The 24,271-nt window shown below is 41.9% G+C and overlaps 1 protein-coding gene across 3 annotated transcripts in view; it reads right to left on the reverse strand.

The window, feature by feature from the left end:
- cdc42se2 (CDC42 small effector 2) overlaps positions 1 to 20,339 on the reverse strand; it is a 144,547-nt gene extending 124,208 nt beyond the window's left edge. For all 3 annotated transcript variants that reach the window (XM_084326357.1, XM_084326358.1, XM_084326356.1), the window contains exon 1: positions 19,949 to 20,339. The gene's annotated coding sequence lies outside the window, so the exon portion shown is untranslated. The remainder of the gene's footprint in view (positions 1 to 19,948) is intronic.
- Positions 20,340 to 24,271: the final 3,932 nt, after the last annotated feature.

The following is a 24,271-nucleotide window of genomic DNA, read 5'->3' on the forward strand; positions in this document are numbered from 1 at the left end:
AAACTAGTGAGACTCCTGCACAACCTTCACTTTAGGACTCACCTAACGCCAGCCCACTTTAGCAGGCTGGGATGGCTTAGGGTTGAAGAAAGAGTACACCAGCTTAAAATGCTACTGGTTTTTAAAGTACTAAAAGAAACGGTCCCCAAGTACCTAGTCAATTATTTTAATAAAGTAGGAGATGTCCACAAACACGCCACAAGAGGAAGCCCCACGGACCTGGTCCCGCCGAGAGTCAGGACATGCATGGGGAAAGATGCATTTTTTTACTCTGCTACGGTAATGTGGAATGCCCTGCCAACATTTTTAAAACTCCTGAACTCCCCTCTCGGATTTAAATCCGCCCTAAAAACATGGCTCAGCAGCAACTCAAATTGGTCTTAAAATGTTTTTTTTTATCTCTTTTATCATAACTTGGCTTTTATTTCTTTTATCATGAGTTGCTTTTAAGGGTTTGCGGATTTTCTTTTAACATTAGTTAACTGTATGAGTTGTCAGGTTAGGTGTTTTTATAATTTTTTTTTTTAGAATGTGTCCTGTCAGTGTACATGTCCATTTGTGTTTCTGTGCCTTTTTATGTTCCATGTATGGACCACAATGGAAACAAGCCTTGGCTTTATTGTGTTTTATCCATTTTTGACCTGCGTTATTGACACTGTTATTGTCTTGTCTTTTAAAATGTTTTTTTTGTCATACGATTTGTGTCAAAATAAAGTATTCAATTCAATTCAATTCAATTCAACAGCTAGCCGGACTTCTGGGTAATTCCCTCTGTAAGGTGGCGACAGAAAACCAGGAAACCGTTCTCTTAAGGACTGGGCTTTTATTTCCATTTGCAGGGTTGACAACAACTCTCTATTTTTTTTTTTTTTATCCACTTTTTCTCCCATTTTCTATATTTTCTCCCATCCCAATTTCGTATCATCCAATTCAACCCTCCCACAAGCCGGCTGCAATGTCGACTAAGTCATACATAGCACAAGTCCCCTCCGGTACTTGAGGTAACAGCAGTCGCATCTTTTCACCTGCGCAGCTCGATCTCTCAGTGGTGAGGAGTAACGCGTGGGAGGCTCACGCTATCCCCGACACTTCCTGATTCTACTGCGCAGGCGCACCAACCGACCTGTAGGAGTCGCTGTCCACAACGCCCGATCCCCACCCATCAGTTTCCCACCCCCTAATACGGCCAATGTGTATTAGTACGGACGACCAGCTAAACTGAAAGCAAATGTGGAGCGCTGGGAACAACTCTCTATTCTTAATGTGATTGACTAACGTTACACGCCAATTAAATGCTATCTTTCTCTACCGTTCCCACGTACACTCCGACTATAAGACTATTCGCTGCTTGCGTAGACCACCTAATTATATATCCCACAACGGCAACGCATCACTCTTAAAGGAGCAGGCAACACCCTAATCTTACAACAATGTGGCCATTATTTTTTTTATGACCGCATTGCTTAGCAGAGTTCAGTGATGTGAATGCAAATGAATGGAAACATATTTTCACTGTAAGAATCTGTAAGGGCATTAATGGGAGCAATTGAAATTATGTTGTTTTTATGTAACAAAAAAGTTACTTTTCACAGTAACACATTACTTTTTGGTGTAAGTAATCAGTAAAGTAACTGAGTTACTTTTTAAATGAAGTAACTAATAATGGTAACTAGTTACTATTTTTCAGTAACTAGCACAACACTGGTCATCACAAACAAAGAGTTTTAGCTGCGACCAGGCAGCTAGTACAAGACGGTCTCTGCTACCTTCCACTTTCTAAACCATAAACGGCCCAATACACATTCACACAGCTTCTGCAACCAGGGACTGGGGGTTAAGTGCCTTGCTCGAGGGCACTTCAGCAGTGGTTGTTAAGGGAAATTACCAATGAAATGTAGGAATACCACATATTCAAGATGGCAAAATAAAAGGTGTTACTGAATACATTCTGGAGCTGATTCATCACAGGCAGTTCATCTGTCCGTCACAGTAGTGAGTGTCGGCAACAAGGTGGACCGGTTGGCCAAATGGCACATACTATAGAACCATACACTGTGTATATACTATAGAAACTAGTGGTGTAACCATACACTGTATATACTATAGAAACTAGTGGTGTAACCATACACTGTATATACTATAGAAACTAGTGGTGTAACCATATACTATAGAAACTAGTGGTGTAACCATACACTGTATATACTATAGAAACTAGTGGTGTAACCATACACTGTATATACTATAGAAACTAGTGGTGTAACCATACAGTTTGTATATACTATAGAAACTAGTGGTGTAACCATACACTGTATATACTATAGAAACTAGTGGTGTCACCATACACACATTTTCTGATTCCATACAAATTTCGATGTTGAGGTCACAATTTAATTAGATTTTCCATTCTTTATGCATTCTTTATCAGCAGCTCTAATTTGGCCTATATATTATTATATTATACACATCCATATATACATAATATAATATATATATGAGCCAAATATATATGTGCGTGTGTGATATATGTATAATATAATAATATATAGGCCTAGTGGTGTAAGTAACCATACACACATTTTCTTATTCCATACGAATTTCGCACAATTTGATTTGATTTTCCATTCTTTATGGAACAACAGCTCTAATTAGGCCTATATATTATTATATTATACATATATATACACATTTATATTATGTGTGTGTGTATATGTATGTGTATAATATAATATATATATATTTGACATTGATAGCAGGGCCCGTCCTCCCCCCTCCCACACTACCCTGATTAGATTGACAACAGACGGGACCAATGAGAGAGGGGAGGAGAACGAAGAGAATCGTTGATATGTTTTTAACATTTTGATAGTGTTTGATTGAATTTTAATAAATGTTGGATTCTGCATTGAGCTCGTTACGTCCCTAAGGGCAACAATAACCATCATCACCTCCTCTCTCCAGTAGGGATGGGCGTGAGTAATCGATTACTCGTAGCTATAGGAAAAATCGATCTTAAATTATTAAAAAAAATTATAAAAAAAATATAGATTTAATTTTTTCATTTTTTTCACGTGTATGTGTAAGATTATAACTGTTTGTTGGTTTCCTTAAACATATATGTGAATGAACAAAATTAAGTTTAAAAAAATTATAAAAAAAATATTAAAATGTTTAGTTTTAGTTTTTTTCCCTTTACGAGTAATACACGATCACTCGAGTGCATGCGATCAATCGATCTGGATTTTTCTTAAAAATGCCCATCCCTACTCTCCACAGTGACCGGTGTGGTCTGGTTGGCCGACACCGTCTCACTGCACAGCGGTGTTGTTCTGTGAGCAGCGACAGGCCTCACTGCAGGGGCTATAAAACACAGAGCGTGGCGGCTTGTAATGAGAAGAACCACAACTTCCAACACGGGGCACCTTATCCACATCCAAGCTGATGTTAATAATAATAATAATAATACATCAATTTTGTATAGCGCTTTTCCGAATGCTCAAAGACACTTTACTGAGCAAAATAAACAATACAGTTTTAGTAGAAAAATTTATTTAAATTAAAAAATTATATAAAAGGTGAGAGAGGAAGGAGTGCTTCATTGGGCGGTTTCCCTCACTATGTATTTGCCACCTTATCCCTGGTCGTTAGCTCAACATTCAAGCTGTGTTACAACCACAGCCAGGGCCTCTCTCTCTCTCCTGTCTGGCAGCAGGTCTCCACGCCCTTATAGGGGCAGCTTCCTGTCTCTTCATCCCCACGCTGTCTACCTGGGTCATCCTACACACCGGAGACTCATCAGGTCATCACCGAGCCTGGATATGAGGCCTGCGCCCCTGCCACTCCCCGTCCGAGTGTTGCTTCAACTACCGTGGTACTAGGACTCTAACCTATATGCTTCCTCTGTCTCTGAACCTGCCCTGTTCTAACTTCTCTCTCTCTCTGTGTGTAGGATACACCCCCAGACTACTCCCCACCCGTGGACGTCTCCAGCCTGGACCCTGCCTGAGGTCACATGGAGTGACCTGCTTCTGTACATTTCATTATCCAACCTTGTCAACGCCTGGTACCTAATAAACACCCTAAACCGCCTCATTCTCCTGTGCCTTGTGTTCTGCTCTTGGGCCTAACAAAAATAATAGTTGGTTTCAGGTTGGTTGTCAGTTTGGCCATGATGAGCTAATGATGCTAATGATGGAGCATCGCCGTCGGTTGTGTGATAGTAAAGGGCTAACCTTCTGTATTGTCACAGTGAAAGGGTTAACCGGCTGTCGTGTGGCAGTGAAAGGGTTAAAATGTTCACAACAACATGGATGCATGTACTCTGCCAGCATGTTTAATATCCATAATACTAAATGTTTGACTAAGATTTCTATGAAACTTTATTCAAAAAAAAAAAAAAAAAAAAAAAAAATGATTTTTTTTTTTTTATATATAATTTTTTTTTTAAACTCATAAAATATATTGGGTCGCACCTAAATCGGCAGGGTCGGTCGGCAACCTGAAACCAACCATTATTTTTGTTAGGCCTTGGGTTCCAACCTAGACGCCACCCTAACAAGCTGATGTTAAGGCTTCATTGGGGCGGTTTCCCTCACAGTGTCTCCACCACGTGCCACGTGCAGCGAGGCTCCTGCGAGGCCTTGGAATGATGCACGGTTAACTGGCCGGAGAGATAAAAACCACAATTTGACATAGAATGACTGAGGCCCTCCTCCCCCTGGTAAGTAACACATGGCAACATAAAACATAGCTATTTTTAAACCACTCTTAGGCCCACGTTTGGATGAAACCACGGAACTGAAATTGTAATAAAGATTTAAAAAAAAAAAAAGTGGCAGAGTCTGAAATCCATCAACGCGCTTTGCCGTCCACGAGGGTTGTAAATTATATTAAGCTACGATTCCAAAAAGCCAGGAGGAGGAGGAGCACCGTGGGCCTTATGCAGACTGATAGCCTTATGCAGAGAGGAGGGAAGGGTCTTAAACACTGGAGGATCTCCTAAAAGGAAACATATGGGTGCTAGATTAGATTAGAGGGTTACCGAGCGCTAGGGCTGAGCCCAAACATTCTGACCTTCGTTCGTTACGTTGGCCTTCGAATCTTAATGAACCCTTTCACTACCACACTACAGAAGGTTAACCCTTTACTATCACACTACAGACGGTTAACCTTCTGTAGTGTGGCAGTGAAAGGGTTAACTTGCTGTCGTGCTGCAGTGAAAAGGTTAACCTTCTGTATTGTCACAGTGAAAGGGTTAACCGTTCGGTAGTGTGGCAGTGAAAGGGTTAATGGGTTGGAACCTCATTAAAAAAAATTATTAAAAAATATATATATATTTCCATTTTCTTTCATTTTAATTTTAAATTTTACACGGAAAATATATATCAGAATGTGATATATATCAGAATACCACAGTACTATGGTGTGTTTACAATAATATGAAAGTCATGCGCGAACACAGACACAACAACACAGTCTAGTCGATGATGAGGAGGGGTCATCATATCAGGATATTAATCAATAATGCAAAAAAGAGAGAGTCGAGTGACTCACACTCACCCGCCTTATTTCATAACACAACGTTTCCGAATTGAAGTTTGGATTAAACCAAGTGTATGCAGTGATGCTGAACCTTCCCAGCGGAACACAAGTTACTTAACGTTACACAGGTATGTTGTGCACGTTAATTAAGTCAGATAACACGTTTAGCTGGCTAACGCTAAGATAGCAGGAGCCAGGGGTGCCAGGGTGGCGCACCACGCACAGCACTGCGGTGCAACACGGCCGTCCCTTTGCCGAACGTCTTCCCCCTCTATCCTCCCATACTTCCTCTCTCTCTCCACCGGACTGCCCGGTAAAAAAAACAATGTAGAATCTAATCTAATCGTGGACAGCTGAATCGTAATCGAATCGTGAAGCTCTAATACTCAACCTGTAGAAAACACTGCCTACTGTTAGACACAGGATGTACATGACTAATCCATCAGTCAGAAGTTGAACCCCATAAATGGTTGTTTTTCTGAGGGTCATCCTACTCCTGACAGATCTAATGCAATTAGGCCACATTTTCCCTGACGGACCCTTCTGAAGGGTTAAGACAAGGTCTTGAAGGATTTGTCAGAGGCTTTGATAGTGGCCTAAAAGGCTGCACTAATTTAAAGGAACACTGCAACATTGTAGTGACCAGGACTCTGTGACTGTTGTGAACCAACAGCCCATTTCATTAACTAATACAGATTAGCCCTCCTGTCCTTATAGTAGGGCTGACCTTCGAATCTTTTTTTTGGAACTCGAAGCTTCGGGGCCGAGATTCGATTTTAATTCGAAGCTTCAAAAAATGTTATGTTGTGGGACGACTTGTACAGCACTTTGTTAAACTTTGTCAATGCTGTAAAGTTTAAACCTTTTTAAATCTTAGACAAACGAAAAACTTTGCTTTCATGAAATATTGTAAGCCGTCATTTGAAGCTTTATAAAAGCAGCACAATGAACACAAATTTGTCAGTGCCGAGTCCGACCTCATCTTAAATAACAAACAGCATTGCTTGTTGTAATTAACAAAGAGAGGCAGAGTTGATTTTGCACACACACATTTTTTTAAATAAAAATAATACATATATAGGGCTGTACGTAATTTTTTTTGCACTGGTGCTACAGAGGTTGATAGTTTTGTAGCACAGGCCAAAATCGTGTAGCACATGTATAAAACGTGTTATATTTGTAACAGTCACAAATGTGCCTATTGTATTTGTGTTATTTAGTTGCAGTGCCATGTTTGGCTGTCATTTTCATGCTGACAAGTTCACGTCACACAGCCAGACACGTTACGTGTAAAAGGAATTATGGGATTTGGTGTTGGATGTATGGACTCTACTAGGGGTGGGAATCACCAGTTTCATCACGATACGATATCGATTCTTTGGACAACGATACGACATTTGCCGATATCTGCCACGATACGATGCAGGTGCCTGCAATCGATATGAGACGATATCATAACTTCATAAGCCCATTTAACACAATCAGTAACATTTAGATCAACTAAAAAAAGGTAACGAAAATATAATTAAATGAAAATGAAACAATGAAAACATTTATTTGACTCTTCCAGACTTTTAAAGGAAAAACAATCCATTGTTTTTAATACAAATAGACCTCCTGTTCACTGTAATGTGCCACGTTTTGATATATTGAGCTTTAAACTTTTATTTGGAACTCACAACACGCAACCTAAAACCCCTTCCTCACCCAAACCGTTCCTGCAATTGTTTTATGTTGCATTGATGATCATGAATACATTTATTATGTATTGTATTTTTTATGTTTAAATATCAACATTATCTGTCCACCCTCAGTACATTTACCATCAATATAATATACTCGACTGACTTTTCAAACGCACACACACACACACACACACACACACACACACACACACACAGGGACCGAAACTAAAGCCCGCTGCCCGCCAGGGGCGGTCTGTTTTTACCTTTGGCGCATGACACTTAGAGGGCTGCCCGCCGTGTGGCGTGTAGTTCATAAGCAGGCCCCTAAAAATATTTGTATGCGAACGGTAAAAATCAATTACGCGCACGCTGTGCGAATACAGATTATAGCCTCTCTCGTCTTTTTTTTCCTCCGCTGCGAGATCGTTAAAAAACTACAAGTCCCACATTGCACTCAAGCCAACGGTCCAATCACAGTAGAGTGAAGTGACTGGTTTCATGGGAAATAAAGCAAATGACCAATCGGAAGCTCTCATTTTTCTTGTTTACTTCCTGAAACTCCGCGATCAGGGCTCTCGTTTTCCGAGACACCAACTTATTATAGTCTCTCTTACCAATAGCAATAGATTTTAGAACACCTAGATTTATCGATAGCAATAGTAATATAACGTTAATGCAACAAAACGAATGCCTTGCTTTGTTAATCATAACGTTGATGCAGTAGCGTATGTCGGTGTGTTGGCTGTAACGGACATGACAATAACATAACGTGTACACATTAAAATTGCGATAATCTATTCTAACATTTTCAAATCGATGCAGTTGAATTTCCCCCTTAGGATCGATGCATTGTTACACCCCTACACCAAAGTCACTGGCCCACTGTGTATCTGTGTGTATAATAACTTGGCTAGCGTTATCAACAGCAGAGGTGGGCAATGGGTCCAGCTGCAGCACCGGAGTGCAAGCGATGTGATGTAATTGGCAGACTCGACTGTCAATCAATGGTCTACCTGACACGCAAACTCAAACAATGTTTCTGTACTGGAGGTGTGATTGATTGATTGATTGAAAACTTTATTAACAGATTGCAGAATGGGTACAATACAGTACAGCTCAATACACACAAAAGGGGATGCAGACCAGAGAAAGACTTTCGTCTTGTTTACATCAGGGTCCCCCATTTCAATTAATCAGGAAAGTGTACAGTAGGAAAGTGTACAGTATTTCAATAGGCAACCCTGAAAGGATTATTTTTCTAGAAGAGCAACACAGCCAAAACAGACAGTGGAGCTGTTTGCAGATAGCAAGCATTTTGACTTATTGCGTGGTGGCGATGTCTCGCAGATAATACAACTACAAGTATGATTATATAATATATATTTTATTTAAAAAAAAATTGTATATATAAAATATATATTGGCAGGTAAGAAATATGCTTGGTGGGTAGACTCTTCCCATCTACCCGCCACTGGCCGGTAATTTCGCTCCCTGCGCACACACACAGAAGGGAGAATGCCTGCCCCCCCCCTCCTCACTCTGCCCGTCTGCTGTTCTCTCTATGGCTCTGAACAGGGTTTTAGCTTGTTGTTAGCTTACGCTAACGTAACGTTAATTTCTGCCTTGTTTTGGGACTTGTTTTGGGTCGCAAAATAGGCACACTAGCCTTGCTATGTTGCAATGTGCGTGTTCCAGACGCTACTCTTTTAGAAGGCTCTGCTGCCGCTGTGCTGTGAGCCGAGCGGATACGAGTCGACTCCACAGGATTTTCAAAATAAGAGTATCGATATGAACTGAACGTTGCTAGCTGCCGGAGCCATAGATATTTTGGCTGGAGCTACGCTTCTGCGGAGATGAGACTTGCCATAGGATTTTCAAAATAAGAGTATCGATATGAACCGAATGCCTATCGCACGAGTGCTACTGAAATAAATCCATTCATCGCACAGACCGATGTTGCTGTAGCACGTGCAACATATATATCGCACTGTTCAGCCCTGTATATATATATATATATTTTTTTTTTATATATTCGAATTTTTTTTTCATATTCGAATCCCATGCCCATCGAACGAAGCTTCGAAGTATTTAAGACAGCCCTACCTTATAGCGATCAATACTAGGGATGCCCCAATCGATCGGCCACCGATCGTTATCGGCCGATAATCAGTATAAATATGCAATCGGTGAATTCCGATAATGAGTCATATTCGCCGATCGCAGAAACCGATCAAGCGGAGATCTCACTCGCTGTCTGTCTCAGACACACAGGACCTGCAAACTGCCGCTCCTCCTCCTCCTCCCTTGCCCCGCCCGCACCTGTGTAAAGTTTGTAAACACAGAGGACTGAGAGGCGGCTCCTCTGCTCGAGTCTATAGTGCATTCGACCATGAGCTAACGTTAGCTACCTAGCTATCGTTACTGTTTAAACAAAATTACCCAGTCAACTATTCACTTTTAGTAGGCATTGTCTAACGGTATTTAGCCGGCTAGCTACTGATACCCAGCTGCAGCGCCGGAGAATCCTGGCCGTAGCTGGAGGCTACTCGAGTACACACAGACAGTGGAGCTGTTTGCAGATAGCGAGCATTTTGACTTGTTGCGTGGTGGCGATGTCTCGCAGATAATACAAGTACAAGTCTAATTATATAATATATATATTTTATAAAAAAAATATAAAATTATTTTACATTTTTTTTTAATCAAAAACGATCGGTATCGGATCGGTATCGGCCGATATGGCTCACGACGATCTGTGATCGGTATCGGTGGCAAAAAACGTGATCGGGGCATCCCTAATCAATACCCTATATAGCAGTGGTCGGCAATAGGTGGCCCACCAGCAATAACATCTGGCCCGTCAGCGAGGTGCAATGTAGCGCTTGCTCAACATGAATAAAGTCGGTGGACAGCGCCTGGTGCTGAAATAGCAAATAAGCAGTGTGGTATGAAATTAAAACACCAGTTCAGTGAGTCATTCAAACTTTATCTTTACTTATATATGACTGTGACGGCACCACACATGTGAACTGTAACAAACAATGCAATTAAACTGACGTCAAATCGGAGCAAAAAAAGCTGAATCCGCTTCAAGAAGACACGCTACATTAGGTATAAAAGAATTACAACGAGACATTCATTAACTAAATTAAAAATACAATTTGGCACTTAACCCTCTAAAGCTGGGCGCAACACTAGACATAAATATATTTGGATCCGTTTGTGATAAAGACTCGCTTTATTGTATCGGAATCGGGAGATCTCTCCGTCATTGCACGGAAGTAAAGCATAGATAAAATCTTGAAATATCTAGATTGGTTGTTTTCTCTGGACTGCATCTAATCCGCTGTATCTATTCATCATGTATCTATGTCTGTCACTATAGCCAATGGAAATGCTCTAAATGGTCACATGGACTGGGAGAACCAATGGAAAATGCCTATCGTTAGTATATCAGTATATTGACGCTGGTTGCGCGAAATGTAAGATAGACCGATAGAGAGAGGTGCTTGTCTCTGGTTTTATAATAAAATGGCAAAAAGACAAAGATATAATGTTCAGTGCAAACATGTATTATATATAGGGATGGGTACCTTTCATATTTGAACCGATACGGTACCGGTACCTGTGAATCGATACCGGTACCCAACGGTACCTTTTTTCGGTACTTTAGTCTCAAGAAATTTTATTTACCTACCTCAGTCGTGAAATTTTTTATCGAATACTCACTTGAATCGATACTCGGTAGTACCGACGTGTTTCGGTTCGGTACCTCAAAAGTACTCATCCCTAATTATATATAATAGTGGAAAGTAGAAAAAAACTGCTAGTTTATTACGCAGCTTGTTTATTTTTATCCATTTTCTGCCTCTGCCACAAATGTATGTTAAAAGGTGGTCTGTCATAGAGTTAAAATTCTTTCACTATAAATTTATTAAATTAGCCATTGTCTTTGGTTCTGGCCGCCATATAATGGCTTGGAAAAAATGTGGTCCGGGGCCAAACTTAATTGCAGACCCCTGCCCTATAGAAAGACCACCACACAATGTCAACGCCCTGAGCCTTTGCATGCAGAGCAGTGGAAGCTAACCAGGGCAGGTTCTGGTACGCCAACTCTCACGGTCGTAAAAACCAGTGACACAGAGAAACCAATTTCTGCTAATCGCAACATGACCTTCTGAGAAGAAGAGTCATAAAGGGGCAGCGACAGTGAACCGCCTTCCCCTGGAGCGAGAGCTTCTTTGTGTGTGGCTCTCTGACCACTACTGCTGCTCTGACCCAGCTTTGACCTGGTATCTTGTTCCAAGCATAGGTCGTGGCCCGGTAAGACACTGCTATACACGTACAGTATAGCCTTGCTGTACTTCGTCAGTCCAATAGGGAGGTGTAGTGGTTATGTCATTGCTGTGTGCAGCCGGTCAACCTCGCAAAATTGCAATGTATTCCCCCATTGCCCATTTCTAAATCGTCTTGTTTAAAACAAATAAAGCATGAACATTTGCATGGTGTACTGTTCTGTGCGTATTCATCCACAATATATAGCTCAAAATGAAAATATTGGCAATTAAATCGTAAAACTAAATCGCAGAATTTTATTTCAACCAAAAAATGCTTAAACAATAATGTTAGTGATAGAAGGGAACTCATTTTGTGCAGAAATGGAAAGCTTTTCAATGTTCATGAGGCAGAATTGTTACAATAGCCGATAATCCATTTCCCCAATGATAAATCCCTATACAGGTGGACCTCGCGGGCGGTCCAAGGTGACGTCAGACTACACCTCCCTATAGAGCCGTACTGTATTGTACCCATTCTGCAATCTGTTAATAAAGTTTCAATCAAAAGGCACCTCCCTATAGCCTTGCTGTACTTCTTCAGTCCAGTGTGCATGTCCATCAAAACAAGACCTGTCCAGGAGGCATCTTCGGCTGACCTGGGATCTGGGTCATCGCAGATTACCCCGGTGACGATGCATCTTCTCATGAAGCCACTTCAAACCATGGCCATCTCTTAACTAGTGTTGGATCACAATACCAACATTTTTACTTCGATACCGATACCAGCCTAAGTATCACGATACCGGTTCTAAATAGCATGGTAAAAACCTAAAATATCAGGTAAAGTAATGGAATATAATATTAGATGACAGAACACAGAACACAACAGAAAATAGTTTATAAACAATGCAGACACTCTTGACACGCCAACTACGCAAAACAGGCGATCTCTCTCTCTCTCTCCCTCTCTCTCTCTCTCACACACACACTGCTCCCTCAAGTATCCACTCAACTCATAGAAAATACAGCATCAGGCTATTATTCTAAAAGTATCGACAATAGAAAATGGAGTATTGGACCGTTTTTAACTGCTGGGTATCGCGATAATTTTCTAGTATCGGTGTATCGTGCAACCCTACTCTAAACTAGGGCTGAGCCCAAACGTTCTGACTTTCGGACCTTCGTTCGTTACGTTGGCATTCGAATTCTAAATCAACATTCGAATATTATTTTATTTTTATTAGAAAAATGTTTTTTTATTTTAGTTTTAGTTTTTTGTGTCTATTCATTCTGTTTAAACCAATGGGGTTTTTCTTCACAGTTGCAGATAAAGATTAGGCTACACTAATATTATAGTATTAAAAACGGATGAGTTATATTCATTAAAGAAAGTTGATTTAATAAAAAAATATTTTTTTGTTATCAGATTAATCACTGTATTCAAATTGAGGATTTAGTTTGAGGATATTTATAAAAAAATATATATATATATAAAAAAAAAACTATTTTGAAACAAAAAAACGTTATTATTATTTTTTTATTAAAAACGAAGGTTCGAACATCCGTTCGAAAAACCCTGACGAAGGTTGGAATCCCAAAAACAGGCTTCGGGGACAGCCTTACTCTAAACCATATATTTTCCAATCCGCCGGTGGTCAGTTCCAACAGCTCCTCTGACCAGGAGGTGTTTTCAGATGAGCCTGTTTTAATACACTGCCTACGCCGTGGTTAAAGCCACTACAGATGATGATGACCACCAGCAGAAATCTCTCTGCGCTGGCTGAGCCATTGTTTTCCTACGGGGAGAGCGGTGGCTGCCAACTCTACTCTACTGCTACCCTTGGTGTGGCACTCTACGCCATCTTTGCAGGAATTCTGTTGTTATTTGTACTAAAGAAAATACACAACGTCCCCCATGCTGACGATCAACTAGATACCTGCACCCAACGTGACGGTGAGCGAAGAGCAGAATTCTTATCGTCTGAAGGCCTCATTAATTGTATTTTTTCTTTTTCGTTTTTGTTTGTTTGATTGCTGTTGTTGCGATCTCCCGATGTTGACAAATTGTGGCTGAAAAAAAATCCCCTTTGTGAAAACCTAATTTTATCAATGACTGGATGAGTTTAAACCCATGATAGTGAAGGAAGAATGTCCATTGATTATTGATGTCTGACCTCAGGACGTCAATAGGCTTTGTCGGTTGCGAAGGCTCCAAGTGATCAAAAGCAGTGATTGACTTTGGTGATAGATTCAAAAGTCCATTCTCAAGGCCAAGAAAACTCCCTAGATCATGGCCATCGTTCTACCGTGTTAAGTAAATGCAAGCGTGCTAACAGTGAGACAATGGATTTCATAAATCATTGTCAGACAAACTGAAAGAGCAGTCGCTATAGGCTAGATCCTACGCATTTCAAAACAAGCGAAGCCTGACAACTATAAGCCAGGTCCACACAGACCTCAAGACGTATTACCCAAAATGATCCTTTACACGATAATCACAATCAGAGAAGCAAATTGACGAAATGATGCAAACTGACAGCTGCTCAACTTGGCTATGGAAAGAATTATGTCACAATAATAATAAGCTTTTAATCATGCAGTTTTACACAAATATGATACAGCCTGAGACTACCATGTGCAAACATACCAGAGGCTGCTATCTCAATCCCAGCGATCCTGCATCCAGCCTCCACATGTCACTAATTAATTTGGCTGTTCGAGGGCATAAAATGCAAAACATCCATCTTAAAAGTAAACAGTACAAAAAGATTTTGTGGGAACAGTTCCTACACAGAGAGGTTTTAATTTGCGGCAGGCTGCTCTACAAGGACAAGGACTTCCACCGGCGATGGCCTCTATCGGTGTTGAAGGTCCCATTGTTAAGATGTAGCCTCCGGCACTATTTGGGAGCGATGCCATATCTGATCTTGATACGCATCTTCAGTCTAATGGAGCTCGCTCAGAGCTGATGTGGTTACGTCAGCGGTTTTAGGGTCTCCCACTCGCAAAAGACGTTCAGATTCATGAGAAGCGTTTGTTTTCTTCCAAGTTAATAGGGCAGACTCAGACCTGTATCTGGTTAGTGGGGGGAAGACTATTTTACTTTCTTCATGCGCCAGCTGCACTTCTGTTGCTCTGAGAGAGCTTATCAAATCGGAGGCCCTGGAGGTGGTTAGGGGACATGACAACACAAGTAATTTTGCCCTGAGTGGAGTTAATAATAGTTAGTAGATCTGCATTCAAAGATATTTCACATGGGGCGGCTGATTGGCGCAGTGGGCAAGGCGCTCGCCTCTAACGCAGGAGACGCTGGGTTTGAGCCCAGCTCTCGGCGTTGCTACCGGCTGGCCGGTCGTTCATACTAACACAATTGGCAAGTGTTAGAGGGTGGGAAAGCCGGTGGGTGGGGATTTGACGTTGTGGACAGCGACTCCTACAGGTTGGTTTGGTGACGCCGGTGCGACGGAAGCAGGAAGTATCGGGGGCAGCGTGAGCCTCCCACGCGTTACTCCTCGCCACAGAGTTCGAGCTGTCTGGTGAAAAGATGCGACAGGCTGCCTCCTCGTGCACCGGAGGGGACAATACATGTGATGCAAGGCTTCTGTCCTCACTACAACCGACCAGTGGGAGGCATAGTCTAGCAACGTTCAAGACAGGGGAGGGGAGAATTTGATATACGAAATTGGGATGGGAGAAAAATTGAAAATGGGGAGAAAAAGTGGATAAAAAAAAGAAGATATTTCACATGGTTCACACACACAACATGTTTTTCGCCCGACAGTGTGGACGTTTGATTGAGGTTTCGTCATTATCATCCTATGGGACTTTCTCTTCAGATTCAGCTTTATTGTTGCATCTTCTTCATATACAAAATATTGCATAATTATTGGGTCTTGCCCCCTTGTCTTGTTAAGACAATAAGCAAGGAAGAAAAGGTGAAAAAGTGAGCCAAGTTTCATGTTTCAAAACATTTTAACCCTTTCACTGCCACATGACAGCCGGTTAACCCTTTCACTGTGACAATACAGAAGGTTAGCCCTTTACTATCACACAACCGACGGCGATGCTCCATCATTAGCATCATTAGCTCCGCAAATGCGGAGCTAATGATGCTAATGATGGAGCATCGCCGTCGGTTGTGTGATAGTAAAGGGCTAACCTTCTGTCGTGTGGCAGTGAAAGGGTTAAGAGAAACAAAAGATGTGTCGCAACTTCGTCCCTCAACCAAGGTGCACGAGCGCTGAGCGGGAATAAAAAAATCTGTAACTAATTTGAATTGTTCATTTAATTAAAACCAACGCATTTCGGCAACATGCATTCAACAGGGTTACCAAACCACTCATTTTAGAAATGTCCGCTTTCATTAAGCAATAACCAAGCTACTGCTAAAGTGAAAGTTGCCTTGTAGCTAAGCTTAGCCCGCTCCTGTCCAACAGTTAACTCTGCTCCCTGCATTCTGAGAGCAGCCCCGGCCTGAAGCACCAGCCTGCTTGTATTCAGTGCTGAATAGTGAATAAAAACCATTACTATGCCTGCGAGCACACCGTCACGATTAAGAAGCAGTTCCGATCTCGCTTAAAATATGTAAATGAAGTATGTATATTTTTATGCTTTGTCTCATAGCATGTTATGCTCCACTGCCTGCCTGTTTCGTCTTTATGCTTTGTGTGGGGACTGCGGATGAAAATTAGCATCCTCGCTAAATCCGGTGTATTTACACTGCATTTATTTGTAGTGTCCAGTAATATGCTCTGTCCCGTCTAAATAAACTAATAAATAAAAATAAGTACTTATCCACCACAGGGAAAAGGTGCATATTGTATGTTGTGTTAACCCTTTCACTACCACACTACCAAAGGGTTAACCCTTTCACAGCGACAATAGTCAATACAGAAGGTTTAACCACACGACAAAGGGTTAATAACCCTTTCACAACCACACACTAACCGTCTGCAGTGTGGTAGTGAAAGGTTAACCTTCTGTAGTGTGGTAGTGAAAGGTTAACCTTCTGTAGTGTGGTAGTGAAAGGTTAACCTTCTGCAGTGTGGTAGTGAAAGGTTAACCTTCTGTAGTGTGGTAGTGAAAGGGTTAACCTTCTGTAGTGTGGTAGTGAAAGGGTTATAGCCATAAATAATATATCGACGTATTTAAGAAAATGTAGAATGTGTACTACAAATAAGTAATGCATTGACATTACTTAATTACAAATAAGTACATAAATTACATATATTTTTTTAAAAGTTAGCTTTTAACGTTTTCAGAAAACATTTTGAGGACAAACCCGGGACGAGCGGATGGGAGGCAAGTGCCTTTACCTCAAGACTACCAAGATACACCATTCTGATAGCCTCACCCAAACCCTAACCACACGGAATACCTTAAATTAACCATAACCCTAACTTTGTATCTTCTTTACCATAACCATTAAACAAACCATCATCATCATAGTATTGCTGTGTTTGTATCGGGGGGTGTGTGTCTTAAGTCCAGTGGTGAGAGACCACAATCATTGGTAGGTAGTTCAACTCTCGGTTGCTTGGTTTGTTTTGGACTTTCGCCGATGCAAAATGAAAATATATTACTTACAATAAGTAAATATATTACTTATTATTATGGCTATAACATAACGTACATTATGTACTTTTTTCCCCCTGTGGTCGATTTGTACTTTATTTACGTTTTCCGATGAGACCGTGTTGCAAGAAGACACACGTCAGTAAAACCAACTGCTACCAAGTCAATAGAGAGAGAGCTTTCGAAGGCCATTCAGCACAACTCTCATTTCTATCACACGAGCCCGCGAGCAGCACGTCACCGTTGGGAGAGCGAGGAGCGTCCACACACAGATCCAGGGGCCAGAGAGACATCATCTCTAGACATCCTTTTCCGGAACCCTAAATCAAATCCCAGGAAGGCATTACCGGTCAGTCCGGGTGCTTCTAGGCGGTAATATCATGGTCCATTAGTACTACTGAGGTCATCTGATCCTGGCCTGCGAGAAGTCAGGAAGCCAGGCAGAGGTCCAGGGTGCTGGGACACACACAGGTGTGAGAGCAGCATGGTCAAGGCAACAGGAGCTCCCGCCAAACTCTGACCCCAGATGGGATCAACAGGCCCCTGGAGGGATCCATCACAGCCACAGACAACCAATTAATCACTTAGCATTTTAGGTCCCTTCCCTCAAGTGGCCCATGGCTTCAGGTTCCCTACCCACATTCAAAACCGCTCTTAAAGAGCACCTACGGGAGGCTGCAATTCGAAACTGGCCACCGTAAATGTCCAAACCCCCCACCACCTCCTAATAGACAGTCTCCTCCCCACCGCATGTATATATTCTCTCCCCGCCGTATGTATATTTCTCTCCCACCCCCTCCTAATGTACAGTCCCCTCCCCATCATATGTATATATTCTCTCCCCGCCATATGTATATTTCTCTCCCACCCACCCACCCACCCCCTCCTAATGTACAGTCCCCTCCCCATCATATGTATATACTCTGTCAGGATCTATAGATAACAGTACTGTATATTTGAATACCATTTATGTCACAAATGTATCACTAAATACCTGTATGTCCCTATGCCATAAATGTCATGTATGTTGTGTATGTCATAAATGTATATTATGAATTGAAAATGGGGGACCCTGATGTAAAACAAGACGAACGTCTTTCTCTGGTCTGCATCCCCTTAACAATTGTGTGTATTGAGCCGTACTGTATTGTACCCATTCTGCAATCTGTTAAATAAAGTTTTCATTAATTCATTCATTCATTCATTCATTCAGCGAGGGTCCTGTGTCACTGACACAGACACAGTACTTGTCTTGATACAAAAGGTAGGGCCGGGTTTGTAGTGGGACCCACGCTGCAAGCTAGGTGGTTTCACAAACAGACTCACTGCACTACGGTGCAGAATCTGATCTGGTTGCCCCGTATCGCTCTGCATCATCATCATCATCAGCAATGCCAGTGGAAGGGCAAAGAGGAGAAAGTGCAGGCAGATATTTTGAGATGATGTGATTGACAAAGTAGTCCTGGGAAGACTGATTAACCTATTACTATATAACTATCCCCAAGCAATTATTAAAATGTACCTATTTCATAGTATTCTAATGAAGTGTCTTGCTTTTCCTATACCAATATGCCACACTCACAACAATGCCATACACACAGCTCAGTGAGAAGACCTATCACCTGTTATGTGATCATTTGTTAGGCCTACCCGTCTTCCTGTCTAGGATGAAGATGTACTGGATATGCTACTACGGATATCATATCTCCACTCATTAATATGTGTTTGTTGTCAAAGTCAATGATATTGGGGGGTGATGGAAACCTCATGCACTCAAATAATAAAACGTATCCTAATCCTACACCAAAGGCTTTTATAACTGGCATGTCGTCAACAGAACAGGTGGAACTGCATTGTTATATATTTGGTTCCGGGGACATTGTCATCCATTCATTCCAAAATAAATTTTGTTTTTTTGTCTTTCTTTTCATTATTGATTGTCTGCCACTGGCAGACAAGCAATAATAAAAAATAATAAAAATAAAACACCACTCACTGGTGTCATTACTGGCAGACAAGCAATAATAAAAAATAATAACAATAAAACACCACTGGTGTCATTACTGGAAGACAAGCAATAATTAAAATAATAATAAAAAATAAAACACCACTGGTGTCATTACTGGCAGACAAGCAATAATTTAAAAAATTATAAAAATAAAACACCACTGGTGGCATTACTGTCAGACAAGCAACAATAAAAAAAGAATAATAAAAAATAAAACACCACTGGTGTCATTACTGGCAGACAAGCAATAATAAAAAACAATAACAATAAAACACCACTGGTGTCATTACTGGAAGACAAGCAATAATAATAAAAAATAAAACACCACTGGTGTCATTACTGGCAGACAAGCAATAATTAAAAAAATTATAAAAAATAAAACACCACTGGTGTCATTACTGGCAGACAAGCAATAATAAAAAAAAATATAAAAATAAAACACCACTGGTGTCATTACTGTCAGACAAGCAATAATAATAAAAAATAATAAAAAATAAAACACCACTGGTGTCATTACTGGCAGACAAGCAATAATAAAAAATTATAAAAAAATAAAACACCACTGGTGTCATTACTGTCAGATAATCAATAATAATAAAAAAAAAATACATTTATTTTGCTGTAAAGTGTTGCTTGGCTATACATAACATAACACACAGCAGCCAGCCTGTTAGCAGTGAGCTACATCAGAGACCAGACCTGGGGAAGAAGGAGCGGCGGAGGAGAGGAGCAGCAGTAGACGCCTCCTTCCACCGTGTGTCAACACAATAACTGGTATTTTCTATCCCAAGTGAGCAGAAGAAAGGACATAATATTTTCAAGCTTTTCATTCACACACAGGTTGACGAAAGCGCAGTATTTCTTACCAATATATCGACCACCACCGCCGGCTCCGTTGTTGCCGCGCTGCTACTATCCAGATGCGACGGTTGGTTCTTCAACAATATGCGGAAAACGGTTGGTTCCTCTTCACCTGCAACACACAGGGACCTCTGCCGCTCTGCCGCCCTGCCGCGCGCACAGGGACCTCTGCCGCTCTGCCGCGCGCTGCCGCCCGCGCGCTGCAACACAGGGACCTCTGCCGCGCGCGCGTGCAGTGATTTTTCTATCCTCCCCGGCGCGCGCGCGATATAAACAGGTAGCCAGGGAGTGGAAGCTCGCGCGTTGTTATTATCCGCCTGGTCGCTGTAAAATGGACGATATAGGTAGACTAGAAAAAAAGATTACGACAGATCCTTCCCACTACTACTGCGTCTGGCAAGGAGAAAACGACAGTCTGTTTGCAGCCAGGGAGAGAGAGAGAGAGAGAGGGTTTGACACAAGAACACTCCCACTTCGATTATTAAAGCACAAACCTCGAGGCATTTTTTTACGCCTGAACAGCGCCCCCTTGTGCTAGGCTACCGGTGTGACAATGAATCAAACATCGATTTGCACCAAGGAAACTATAAAAAGAAGGAAGGGTAATCGCGTCACCGTGTAGCGAGTGAAGTGAACGCACATTCGTTTTTTGTTTTGTTTTTTTATTTGTCACGTGTATAAGGTACATGTACATTACAGTGAAATGTTTGGTTCTGTATGAGCCCCTGATAATGTGCTTCATACAGTAAACAAAAGTAAGTAAAAGAGGAATAACACTACAATATGGAGGTAAACGGTACTCTATCCCCCCCCCCCCTCACAGTGAGCTGTGGTGTTCCACAGGAAGCATACTAAGACCGCTAGTACCGCTACTGTTCCTAATGACATGTCGTCAGCTTGTGACCAGGCATGCGTTGCTCATGGGACGGTATTGCACGCCGAGCAACCAAAGTTTTGTGAGCAGAAGCGCGTGCACACACATGCACGGATGTGTGCGCGTGTGCACACAGGAATGCACTGCACTCGACTGATGAGCCAACTTGCAGTACCCACCTGGCTACTTTGCATATCAATAGCGCCGCTCGTCAGGTGTTACATTCCATTCGTAGAGGCAATAGGCACCGTCTTTAGTCTGTCCTTATGCGAGGGAACATTTATGCAAATGCCCGGGAGCGCGCATGCATGTGGCGTCATTAGCGTGCATGCGACCAGTGTTGATATGAGCAACGCAACACTGCTTGTTCTTGTTCGCGGACGACTCAGCCCTGCTGGTCTCTGACAAGAACAAGTTACAGGTTGAAAAAACCCTCAGCTCAGAACTCGGCAGAATCTGCACCTGGCTCGCTGATAACACACTGATCATTACACCTGGGTAAAACAGAGTCCATGCTCTTCGGATCAAATAACAAACTCAGCAAGACCGACGGCTTCTCAGTTACAGTGGGTGACAAATAAATATTGTCACAATTACATACCTAGGTTCCATCCTAGAGGCAAATCTTTCCTGTGACAAAATGGCATCCAATGTAATCAAAAAAAGTCAACCAACGAACTCGATTCTTGTACCGGATCTCCTCTCTGGTAAACAAGAATACCCTGAAGACTCTGGCAGGAGCACTCATTCAAGGGTACTATGACTATGATTGCACCTCATGGTACCAAAGCACCTCAAAGGCGCAAAAAACTAAATTACAAACATCTCAAAACAAACTGGTCAGACTACTGCTTGACCTTACTCCTAGAACCCACCTCACCCCTGCCCACTTTGACAACCTAGGATGGCTTAGAGTAGACGACAGAGTACAGCAACTTGCAATGGGCCTGGTCTACAAGATACACTACACGACCAAGGTACCCATGTACATGTCAAAATACTTCCCAAAGGTCAGTGAATACCACGATCACAACACCAGAGGGAGCTCCACAAATCATGTTAAACCCAGATTCGGCTTGTAATGGGAATTATTAAAGGACAAACGATGAGCCGTTTACATTAATCATTCTGAGTCATTATTTATAATAATAAGAAGGTTTATTCGATAAAGAAAGTTCATGACAGCGTGGCCACGCTGCCAGGCCAGTCACCCGCCAGAGACAGACATGTTTACCCACTAGCGTCTGACAGGGGACTGACCCAGAGGCTTGGTCAGACATACAATTGAATACATGAAATGACGTAGAAGAAAACAAAATGGCTGGTTAGAGAAATTAATAATACGACTATGTTATGGCTAAGCCTGGAAGGAAAACAGCGCTCCATCTTACAGTTCCCATGACCTTGGGTTATGGCTCTATGGCTGGTAGAAACAGCAACTTCGTTATGACTGAGAAAATGATAGAGTAATCTTAAAGAGACATACACACATTAACCAGTAAATCTGGTCGGACTGAAACTCAAGCTGTATGACATGATAAAACAACACAGATCCATAATGACATGATAATATTTCCACGACAGTTCCCTCCTCTTGATAATTATTAATCACAATCATTATCATTTCATAAAGACAACAAAAAATATTATCATTCAAACACAGATTATAATAACCCAGCAAAAACTATTTTTATTATCTAAAAAACAGTCACTAGAGGGAGAACGAAATCCACGATCAATGAATGATGACGGATGACAGGTAAATAGGTTGTCTCCAGCAAAACCCCTGTCTCGATGGTCGGGATTTCACAACACAGTGTCCCGGCTCTGGGCGCTCAAGGCCATACTTCACCCACCACCAAGCTGAAAAATTGAAATCACAAAAGAAAAAACAGGGCAGTACCTTGCAAGATAGACTGCGCTCACGAAATATAACACTGGGTGCATTACTAAAAGACAAAAAACATTCTCACAAAACTCATAGCGAAAACAGAATACACGTGACTGCATTCTCACAGAGGCCGGGAGATAGCCAAAACAAAACAAAACTACAATTTGCAAACAAACACCTCCATTCTTTAACAAAGTTCAGTACATTGTTAATTTGTTACTCAATATTTCCGAGATAATGTAATGTGATGTGGGTCAGACTTGCCTCTTAATCAGTTGTTGAATCTCAGGCAGGTCCCCCCTTTCCTCGCACCAAACACCCCCGGGCCGACCCAGTCCGATGGTTCCCTCGTCGTTGCCGATGGACCTGTTCTCTCGCACTGCCCCTGGTTCGTTTTCACAACTGAAAACAGGCTAACTGCCAGTGCCTTATCCTCCGACGTTAAAAGCCTGTTGATGAATCGCAGTTAGGATTGAACTGTCTCTTCGGCCAATGATTCGGCCAGTGCTGGCCCAGCTGTGGTCAGCTGTTGGGCAGTGTCTGATGTAGCTCATAGCTGCGTCGTCGTGTCCAGCTGCAGGCCAGAGCAGTAGGCCAGCTGCAGGCTAGAGCAGTAGGCCAGCTGCAGGCTAGAGTAGTAGGCCCGCTGCAGGCTAGAGCAGTCTGGTAGGTATATGCTTCTCCGGGAACAGCATCCTCTCACTGAGACAGTGGTCAGTAGGGCCCGGCGGTCACTTGTTTGGCACAGAGACGGAGGACCCCCCCCTGAGAAACTACAAAGGAGAGGGGTATACATAGGTGTACGTGGGAGAAAAAGACAAAAGAGACAAAGGAAAGATGTGAGTGGCTGGCTGTATATCTCACTATTCCAATCTCTTTTTTTTTTTTTTTCTCAGCCACACTTAAAAAACATTTGCCCGTTATCACACATTATAGACAGTTACACACTAAAACGGTAGAAAGGGTCCACTCCTCGTCGCCATCTGTAATGGGAATTATTAAAGGACAAACGATGAGCCGTTTACATTAATCATTCTGAGTCATTATTTATAATAATAAGAAGGTTTATTCAATAATGAAAGTTCATGACAGCGTGGCCACGCTGCCAGGCCAGTCACCCGCCAGAGACAGACATGTTTACCGACTAGCGTCTGACAGGGGACTGACCCAGAGGCTTGGTCAGACATACAATTGAATACATGAAATGACGTAGAAGAAAACAAAATGGCTGGTTAGAGAAATTAATAATACGACTATGTTATGGCTAAGCCTGGAAGGAAAACAGCGCTCCATCTTACAGTTCCCATGACCTTGGGTTATGGCTCTATGGCTGGTAGAAACAGCAACTTCGTTATGACTGAGAAAATGATAGAGTAATCTTAAAGAGACATACACACATTAACCAGTAAATCTGGTCGGACTGAAACTCAAGCTGTATGACATGATAAAACAACACAGATCCATAATGACATGATAATATTTCCACGACAGGCTCAAACAAGGGACTAAACACGTTTAGCAATTATGCCACATCAATGTGGAACACCCTACCCAAAGCTGTAA

The sequence above is a fragment of the Notolepis coatsorum genome (assembly GCF_963971535.1).
Source record: "Notolepis coatsorum genome assembly, chromosome: 12".
NCBI lineage: Eukaryota > Metazoa > Chordata > Actinopteri > Aulopiformes > Paralepididae > Notolepis > Notolepis coatsorum.